The following is a 7,701-nucleotide window of genomic DNA, read 5'->3' on the forward strand; positions in this document are numbered from 1 at the left end:
GTGTGTATTGTTTGTGTATTTATACACAGGCACTCATATATATATTCAAATAATTTAAAAAAAAGTTCATTTACCTGTTATTACCACACATCAAATCCGGTCGTTGGTACTTGCTGGCTTGTGTAGCCACATGATAACAAAAGCTCAACACTGTGCCTAGCCTAGAACATGCATATTCTCTGTCATATGGGCCTGCATGAATAAACTTTCTGAATCCTTCATCATCTGCAACCAAAAATAGTTGTGGATGATTACTATACCTTTCTAATGTGACGTTGTTGTCCCTGGCTCTCTTTCTCTCTTTCTCCCTCTGGCTCTGTTCCTGTGTGTAACTACCGCTCCATACCCTCCCCCCCTCTGCCCAGCGTAAAGCAAAAGGCTCGCGTGCAGAGTGAAGCGGAAAAAAAGTGCGAGAGAGGGTGAGAGAAAGAAAAAAAAAAACCCACGTGACGGCTCGCGTCGTTCACGTCAAGGAGCCGGCTCTAAGAGCCATTTCATTCGCGAACGACCCATCACTATCGTCCAGTCCTCTCCCTCATGCATGAGTAACACAAAGAACTTTGACTACTTGTGTCTTGCTTTTGCTGTGTAGTAGAATTGTCTTGAACGTTCCAGCCAATAGGTTTATGCTACGAACCTATCAGTAACTTGCTCACTGGGCAATCTACTGCATTTAAGTTATGTAGCAGATTGATTTCATATTCTATTTCAATGTAGACGATATGTGGTGCTTACCATTGTTAGGGTTGTAGTTAAACTTGGGTGTCGTGGGAAACCTGAGGCATTCACCTTGTTTTCTGAAGGTCTCTAAATCAGAAGCTGTCACAGTCTTGTTCCTCGCTGCAGAGAACAACAGCAGGAAAAGCACCATTAGAATGTATTGTGCTCACACTAGTGTTCGAGGATGTTTGAATCCTAAAGCGTATTTTGTTTGTTTCGTGTGATCGGGCAGCTGCCTCCTTAAAGAACTACCTCCACTACTTAAAAGAGTTTACTCTATGTTGCACTTATTTGACAGCTTCAGTTAGCCTGCTGGTTACTTAAATGTTACAATATCTGTTACAATATAAACCTGCTACAATTAACACAGATGTGTTGTTTAACAATTTTATGAAATAACAACAAACAGAAGTCAGACATGTTAGCTAAATGTATTGGCCAGTACTCAGTCTGTATAGCACATGGAGGGCAGTCTGCACAGCCAGGTGTAAAAACAACCTTTTGTTTGTCCTTTTCTCACTCTTTTTTAAGAACGTTGAGACAACTATTGTTGCAATTTGGCACTATATAAATAAAAGTGAATTGAATTTTGCTAAATAAAAAAAAAAATGACAGGGAACTTTTTAAACCCAGAAATGGAATGTAATTGTGTTTTTGAAGTACTGTGACTGAGTATCGGGCACAAAGGGCGATGGTGACTTTTAGTTTTTATGTTTTTTTGTAACGGTATAAACAATGACAGGTGGTCGATTGGCCAATTGGTCATGATCGACTCTGGGCTGGAACAGTTACAGCCGAGGAGGTCGGATACACTCTCCTCCTTGTTTGGGCAACGGCTCTGAAAGCAGTCTCATCACATTCAAACAGAAGAAAATGGTATTGAGGCGAAAAGGAACGCAGTTTGTCCCGTGCTTCAGCTAGAATAAAAAAACAGACACAAAACTGGAGTTAATCTGTGTCCTCCGCTGCACAGCTTCTTCTTCTCTCACTCTCTCCCCCTCCCTCTCCTGTTGCTACTTCAGTTATGAAACTGATCAATGATCAATGATCGGCTTTTCTGTCTCAGGTCCCGTCTCTCTTGTTTGTTTATCGCCCACTTTGCGCCAGAAAGAGGAAACCAGCGGATGTTGCGCTAAACATACATGCAGCATGTTAAAGCCTGATAAGTTGTTTATTTAATTTATTTATTAAATCATTTATTTAATTGATTTAATATTACTTTCTAGGATCTGCTGATGTTTGTTGGAGCCACAGCTGTAAAGCTGCTGGTCATGATGTCAGGTTGGTTATCTGGTGAGAGGGAAACATGAAGATGAAACCAGGAGATGTCCTTACTGGATCATCAGAGCTGAACAGGTGATGGAGAAACATGATAGGTGACATGAGTGAAGGGAAGTTATGAACTGTTTCTGAGAGACCAATAACACCAGCATCCTTTTTTTTAATGTAGCTGACAGCTGGTAACTGTGCAGGGGCGGGTCTAGCAAAGTTTTGCCAGGGGGCCAAGTAGAGGAGGGAGAGGAGGGGGGCACAAAGAAATACTTTTCTTTCTTATTCTCATTTAAAATGTCTGAATCTTACAACTGTGGGAGACAACGCCGCTCTCTCCGATCCTTTCGTGTTGGTAGAGATCATGCAGAGATGTTTCCAAGTTTCACACAATCCTTTTGTTACCCATTTTTCCTTACAGATACATCTGGAGATCAGCACACTGCAGTCCTTTGCAGTCCTATTCTAAAGGCTGATCTCAAGAATTCAACACAACAGCTACAGTTTTAGTCTCTGGTATCCTCCCCCTATAGTAAACACCCCCACAATGGAAAAACACTGGTACAGTAGCCAGGGGTGCTGACACCCTGACCCCCATCTCCTTTTAAGGTAGTGTCCTTTTGTTATTTGTCTGCCCCTCACCCTCAGTAACTCTTGCAGTAACTCTTGCTTCTGTCCTGGGGGTGGGGGTTAATTCTTCTCCTGCCCTGCACCCCAGTTCATTGTTCACATTCCAGGCCTTTTCTGTTTGTATTCTTACACACTAGCAAACTCCATATTATAATTTTGCAAGCCACCCTAAAATACAGTCTCTTTAGCTCTAATGTATATTCAGCAATCTATTATTCTCAAAACAACCAAAGTGGTCATCTGATGCAAAATGTATAGAAATCATACATATATACCAACAAGACAGTGTACATCACTGTCACAACAGCATTTGTTTTCATTCAAAGGTTTTATGTCTTTGTGGTTCTCTAGTCAAAATGCCCAGGACGATTTTTGTCCCAGTCCAGCCCTGATTGAATTCAAGCTACTTTGTATTCAGACATGGCTACAATTTAGATGGAAGACAATTATAGTCTAGTTGATGAATATTAAAATGATTAATCACTTGATCAGTTAACTTGTTGAAGAAAAATCCATTTGCGAAAATCCATAATGGGCTCTACAACTAGTTTCTCATTGGTTTGGGGATTTTTATATTCTTTTCTTACTTCTTCACAAATAGGAAAGTGAGATACTAAAAGAAATGATGAGTTGAATGCCAAAGTGGTCCACCCTTCCACCCTTATTTGAAATAGCCAAAGAATTGTCAGTTGACTACAACTCATTAATTACAGTTAAAATATACAATGAATAGTCCATCAAGTAAATATTTTACTGTTTTACTTGTCAGTTCTTTTAGTAAATGCTCCATCACTGCTCATACTTACCAAACAAGTAGAACAATTGGTGATTGGCTACTTTATCGTAGGTGTGCATGAGCAGACAGTCAGGGCAGGTCTGCAGGAACCTGTGATAGGAACTGGCAATTTTCACTGTGCAACAAAACACAAGCATTCATGATGGGAGGATAACAATTCTGATCAACTGAGCATGCAAATTGTACTGTGACAAACATCACACACCTGAGTGACAGATGTAACTGATGTGATTACATGTGTACATGCTGTATGTTGTTCACTGAAGCAACTTACTGTAGAACTCTAAGTCTTTGCCATCAACTAGGGACATGTTCTGAACATTCCTGAGGCAGCGATCCTCCCTAAAACAATGATCAAGCAGAATGGAAGTGGAAAATGGCAACATTAAAATTTCATCTGGATTGATAATGAGACACCAAAAGAAATATTGACTTGCACACCATGACGTTTTTCTCATCTGAATGCATCCTTGACCGACACTTTCAAACCTGATTTGACTTTAATAATAGAAGACTGAGTTCTAAACAGAGTAATCTGTGGCATTTTTTAATCAACACAAATGAGGGCGGCATGGTGGCTCAGTAATGACCACCGTTGCTGTTGCTGTTCCTGGGTTACCCCAGAGTGGACCTCTTTGTGTAGAGTTTGCTTACGTGGGTGTTCACTGGGAGTTCTGGTTTCTTCTGCCACTGCTCTTACTATAGATACTCTTAATCTGAAGAGTTTCACTTTCTGATTAAACTAATATTTTGCAGAATATAAAAATTGCATGATGCAACCACACTAGTTTTTATATAAAGTTGCAATCAGTTCATTTCAGTATCAACCAGCTTTCTGCCAACAGTATAGCAAATTGGAAGTATTGGAATTTCAGGAGTGGGACCACACCTCCAAACATGCTCCTTCCGGTTCTGATCAATGTCCGGTCGTTAAGCGATGACGTGACGAATCCTACTTCCGGGCCTAAAGTAGTCTGCGTTTAATATGGCTTTTGTGTTGTTAACATGTTTAATGTTTTGTATTTTCTTCTATTTAATCTCAAAAAGCTCCTAAAACAGTCAGTGATCACCGTTGACCTCCCTCGGCTTTTATTACCTCTAATCATTTATTTAAGCTCAGTTTTTAAAACCTTAGGATGTAACTACAGCAGACTGAACGACCGGATATGTTCCCCCAGTTCACACCCTCCCTCGCCTTTTCAACTTCTTCTCTTCTATTTTGTACATCGGGAGCCGTCACCAGTCCCCTTCGAGGCCTCCCCCAAACCACAGCTCAATTAATGTCCAAGCCATTCACCTTTATCTACTGAAACACTATCAAACGTTAAATGAGGATGTGAAATTTGAGGTTAAAAAACCAGCAGACCTGTTGACGCAGCGCGAGGTAGGGAGTAACATGCTAGCCAGAATAAAACAGTGTAAATGCAGCTCTCTGAGTGAGAGTTGAGAAACAGGTGGAGAATAGGATATATCCAGAGAACAGCTTTGCTATCAAAAACTATTCCACCATTATCTCCGCCATTATGATTTGTAGAACAGCACAATACATCTCAGTTAATCTGATCACCTCTCAGATGAATGAGCTCCTCACCCTACAGTTAGGTCCATGATTGAAGGCTGCTTCTAACAGCTTGGATGAGTTTACGGACACTGTCACCTCCTATATCCACTTCTGTGAGGACAGCATTGTGCCATCACGCACCAGGGTGAGTTATAACAATGACAAACCCTGGTTTACTCCTAAACTCAAAAAGCTGTGGCTGGAAAAGAGAAAGGCGTTCAGAAGCGGAGACAGGGACTGCTACAGAGAGGCCAAGTACAGGTTCACTAAAGAAGTGGACGTTGCTAAACATCAGCACTCTGAGAAGATGCAGCAGCAGATCTCAGAGAATGACTCGGCCTCTGTGTGGAAAGGTTTTAGGAATATCACCAACTACAAGCCTAAAACCCCCCACTCCACTGATGACTTGCTCTTAGCCAACACCCTCAACGACTTTTACTGCCGTTTTGACGAGCCATCAGGCAGCCTTCACACCTCCAACGGCCCCAACAATAGAGACACTTTGGACACTCATTCCCCCACCTCTCCCCCCTCCATAGAGCCATCACCCCCATCAAACACTTCACCTACAACACCTCCCTCCAAACCCCACACCAAGGAGGATTTCACACCACCTCCTCCCACCACAACTCTTCATATTCATGAAGCAGATGTGAGGAAGCAGTTTAATACATCTTATTCTTATCTGTATGCAATATCATTTTGTCAAAGCTACTGGTGTAGATACAAGTTGCATACAAAGTGTCTGTGTGTGCAGTGTGTGGCATGTGATACACATTTGTAAGGCATAATTCAGTATCTTTTAACCCAAATTACTGCACAATCTTTTCTTATTGTCAGCCTGGCTGCGGGTAGTGCCTACACTTATTCAACAAGTCAAAATAAAACAGTCCTGACAGGGGAAGGCTTCTTGTGAAAAAGCTACAGATCCTGTTGATAGCAAAATTGATGTGCGTACTGAGTAAACAGGTTTGGGGGGCCGTTGCAAGCAGACGAGTAGCCAGCCACAGTCTGTATCTCATAGTTCAGCGGCCACATGTGGCTTTGCTTGTTCTTTCACAGTACAAGTTAATTTGGGTAAACTATGATTGCACAGTTCATGTCATCTTGTGCACCTAACAAGTGCAATATTTTCTTTTCCCCACAGAAACAGTTCTCAAATATATGCAGATGTCAAAATTTATGAATTGTTAGAATTCTTGTAGAGTCTTGATTAAGCAATCCTTGGGTGCCTTGAAAGGTGCTTTCAAATAAAATTATTATTATTATTATTATTATTATTATTGTTGTTGTTATAGTTATATCAACATTATCTAGTTGTGTCAGTGTATCCATCCCTCCATCCACCCATTTGTCCTGTAAATTACACACCAATGTAGAAAGAATATTTAATTTGCTAGTGTTCCCTGTGGCCTATGAGTGGTCCACAATTCTTATACAGGGAGTGCAGAATTATTAGGCAAGTTGTATTTTTGAGGAATAATTTTATTATTGAACAACAACCATGTTCTCAATGAACCCAAAAAACTCATTAATATCAAAGCTGAATGTTTGTGGAAGTAGTTTTTAGTTTGTTTGTAGTTTTAGCTATTTTAGGGGGATATCTGTGTGTGCAGGTGACTATTACTGTGCATAATTATTAGGCAACTTAACAAAAAACAAATATATACCCATTTCAATTATTTATTTTTACCAGTGAAACCAATATAACATCTCCACATTCACAAATATACATTTCTGACATTCAAAAACAAAACAAAAACAAATCAGCGACCAATATAGCCACCTTTCTTTGCAAGGACACTCAAAAGCCTGCCATCCATGGATTCTGTCAGTGTTTTGATCTGTTCACCATCAACATTGCGTGCAGCAGCAACCACAGCCTCCCAGACACTGTTCAGAGAGGTGTACTGTTTTCCCTCCTTGTAAATCTCACATTTGATGATGGACCACAGGTTCTCAATGGGGTTCAGATCAGGTGAACAAGGAGGCCATGTCATTAGTTTTTCTTCTTTTATACCCTTTCTTGCCAGCCACGCTGTGGAGTACTTGGACGTGTGTGATGGAGCATTGTCCTGCATGAAAATCATGTTTTTCTTGAAGGATGCAGACTTCTTCCTGTACCACTGCTTGAAGAAGGTGTCTTCCAGAAACTGGCAGTAGGACTGGGAGTTGAGCTTGACTCCATCCTCAACCCGAAAAGGCCCCACAAGCTCATCTTTGATGATACCAGCCCAAACCAGTACTCCACCTCCACCTTGCTGGCGTCTGAGTCGGACTGGAGCTCTCTGCCCTTTACCAATCCAGCCACGGGCCCATCCATCTGGCCCATCAAGACTCACTCTCATTTCATCAGTCCATAAAACCTTAGAAAAACCAGTCTTGAGATATTTCTTGGCCCAGTCTTGACGTTTCAGCTTGTGTGTCTTGTTCAGTGGTGGTCGTCTTTCAGCCTTTCTTACCTTGGCCATGTCTCTGAGTATTGCACACCTTGTGCTTTTGGGCACTCCAGTGATGTTGCAGCTCTGAAATATGGCCAAACTGGTGGCAAGTGGCATCTTGGCAGCTGCACGCTTGACTTTTCTCAGTTCATGGGCAGTTATTTTGCGCCTTGGTTTTTCCACACGCTTCTTGCGACCCTGTTGACTGTTTTGAATGAAACGCTTGATTGTTTGATGATCACGCTTCAGAAGCTTTGCAATTTTGAGACTGCTGCATCCCTCTG

General features: G+C 41.4%; 1 long non-coding RNA gene across 1 annotated transcript; it reads right to left on the bottom strand.

Annotated features, from left to right (window-relative positions):
• Positions 1 to 536: 536 nt before the first annotated feature.
• On the bottom strand, positions 537 to 5,360 carry LOC146581492 (uncharacterized). The gene is made up of 3 exons (XR_014888519.1): positions 3,690 to 5,360; positions 3,426 to 3,530; positions 537 to 840 (listed from the first exon to the last, which is right to left on the bottom strand). It is a non-coding gene; the product is annotated as an uncharacterized LOC146581492 (long non-coding RNA).
• Between the last annotated feature and the right edge of the window lie 2,341 nt (positions 5,361 to 7,701).

Source organism: Mchenga conophoros, linkage group LG2 (assembly GCF_057382185.1).
Source record: "Mchenga conophoros isolate Kocher_MC1m ecotype Shallow Benthic linkage group LG2, M_conophoros_male_GT1.1, whole genome shotgun sequence".
Taxonomy (NCBI): Eukaryota; Metazoa; Chordata; class Actinopteri; order Cichliformes; family Cichlidae; genus Mchenga; species Mchenga conophoros.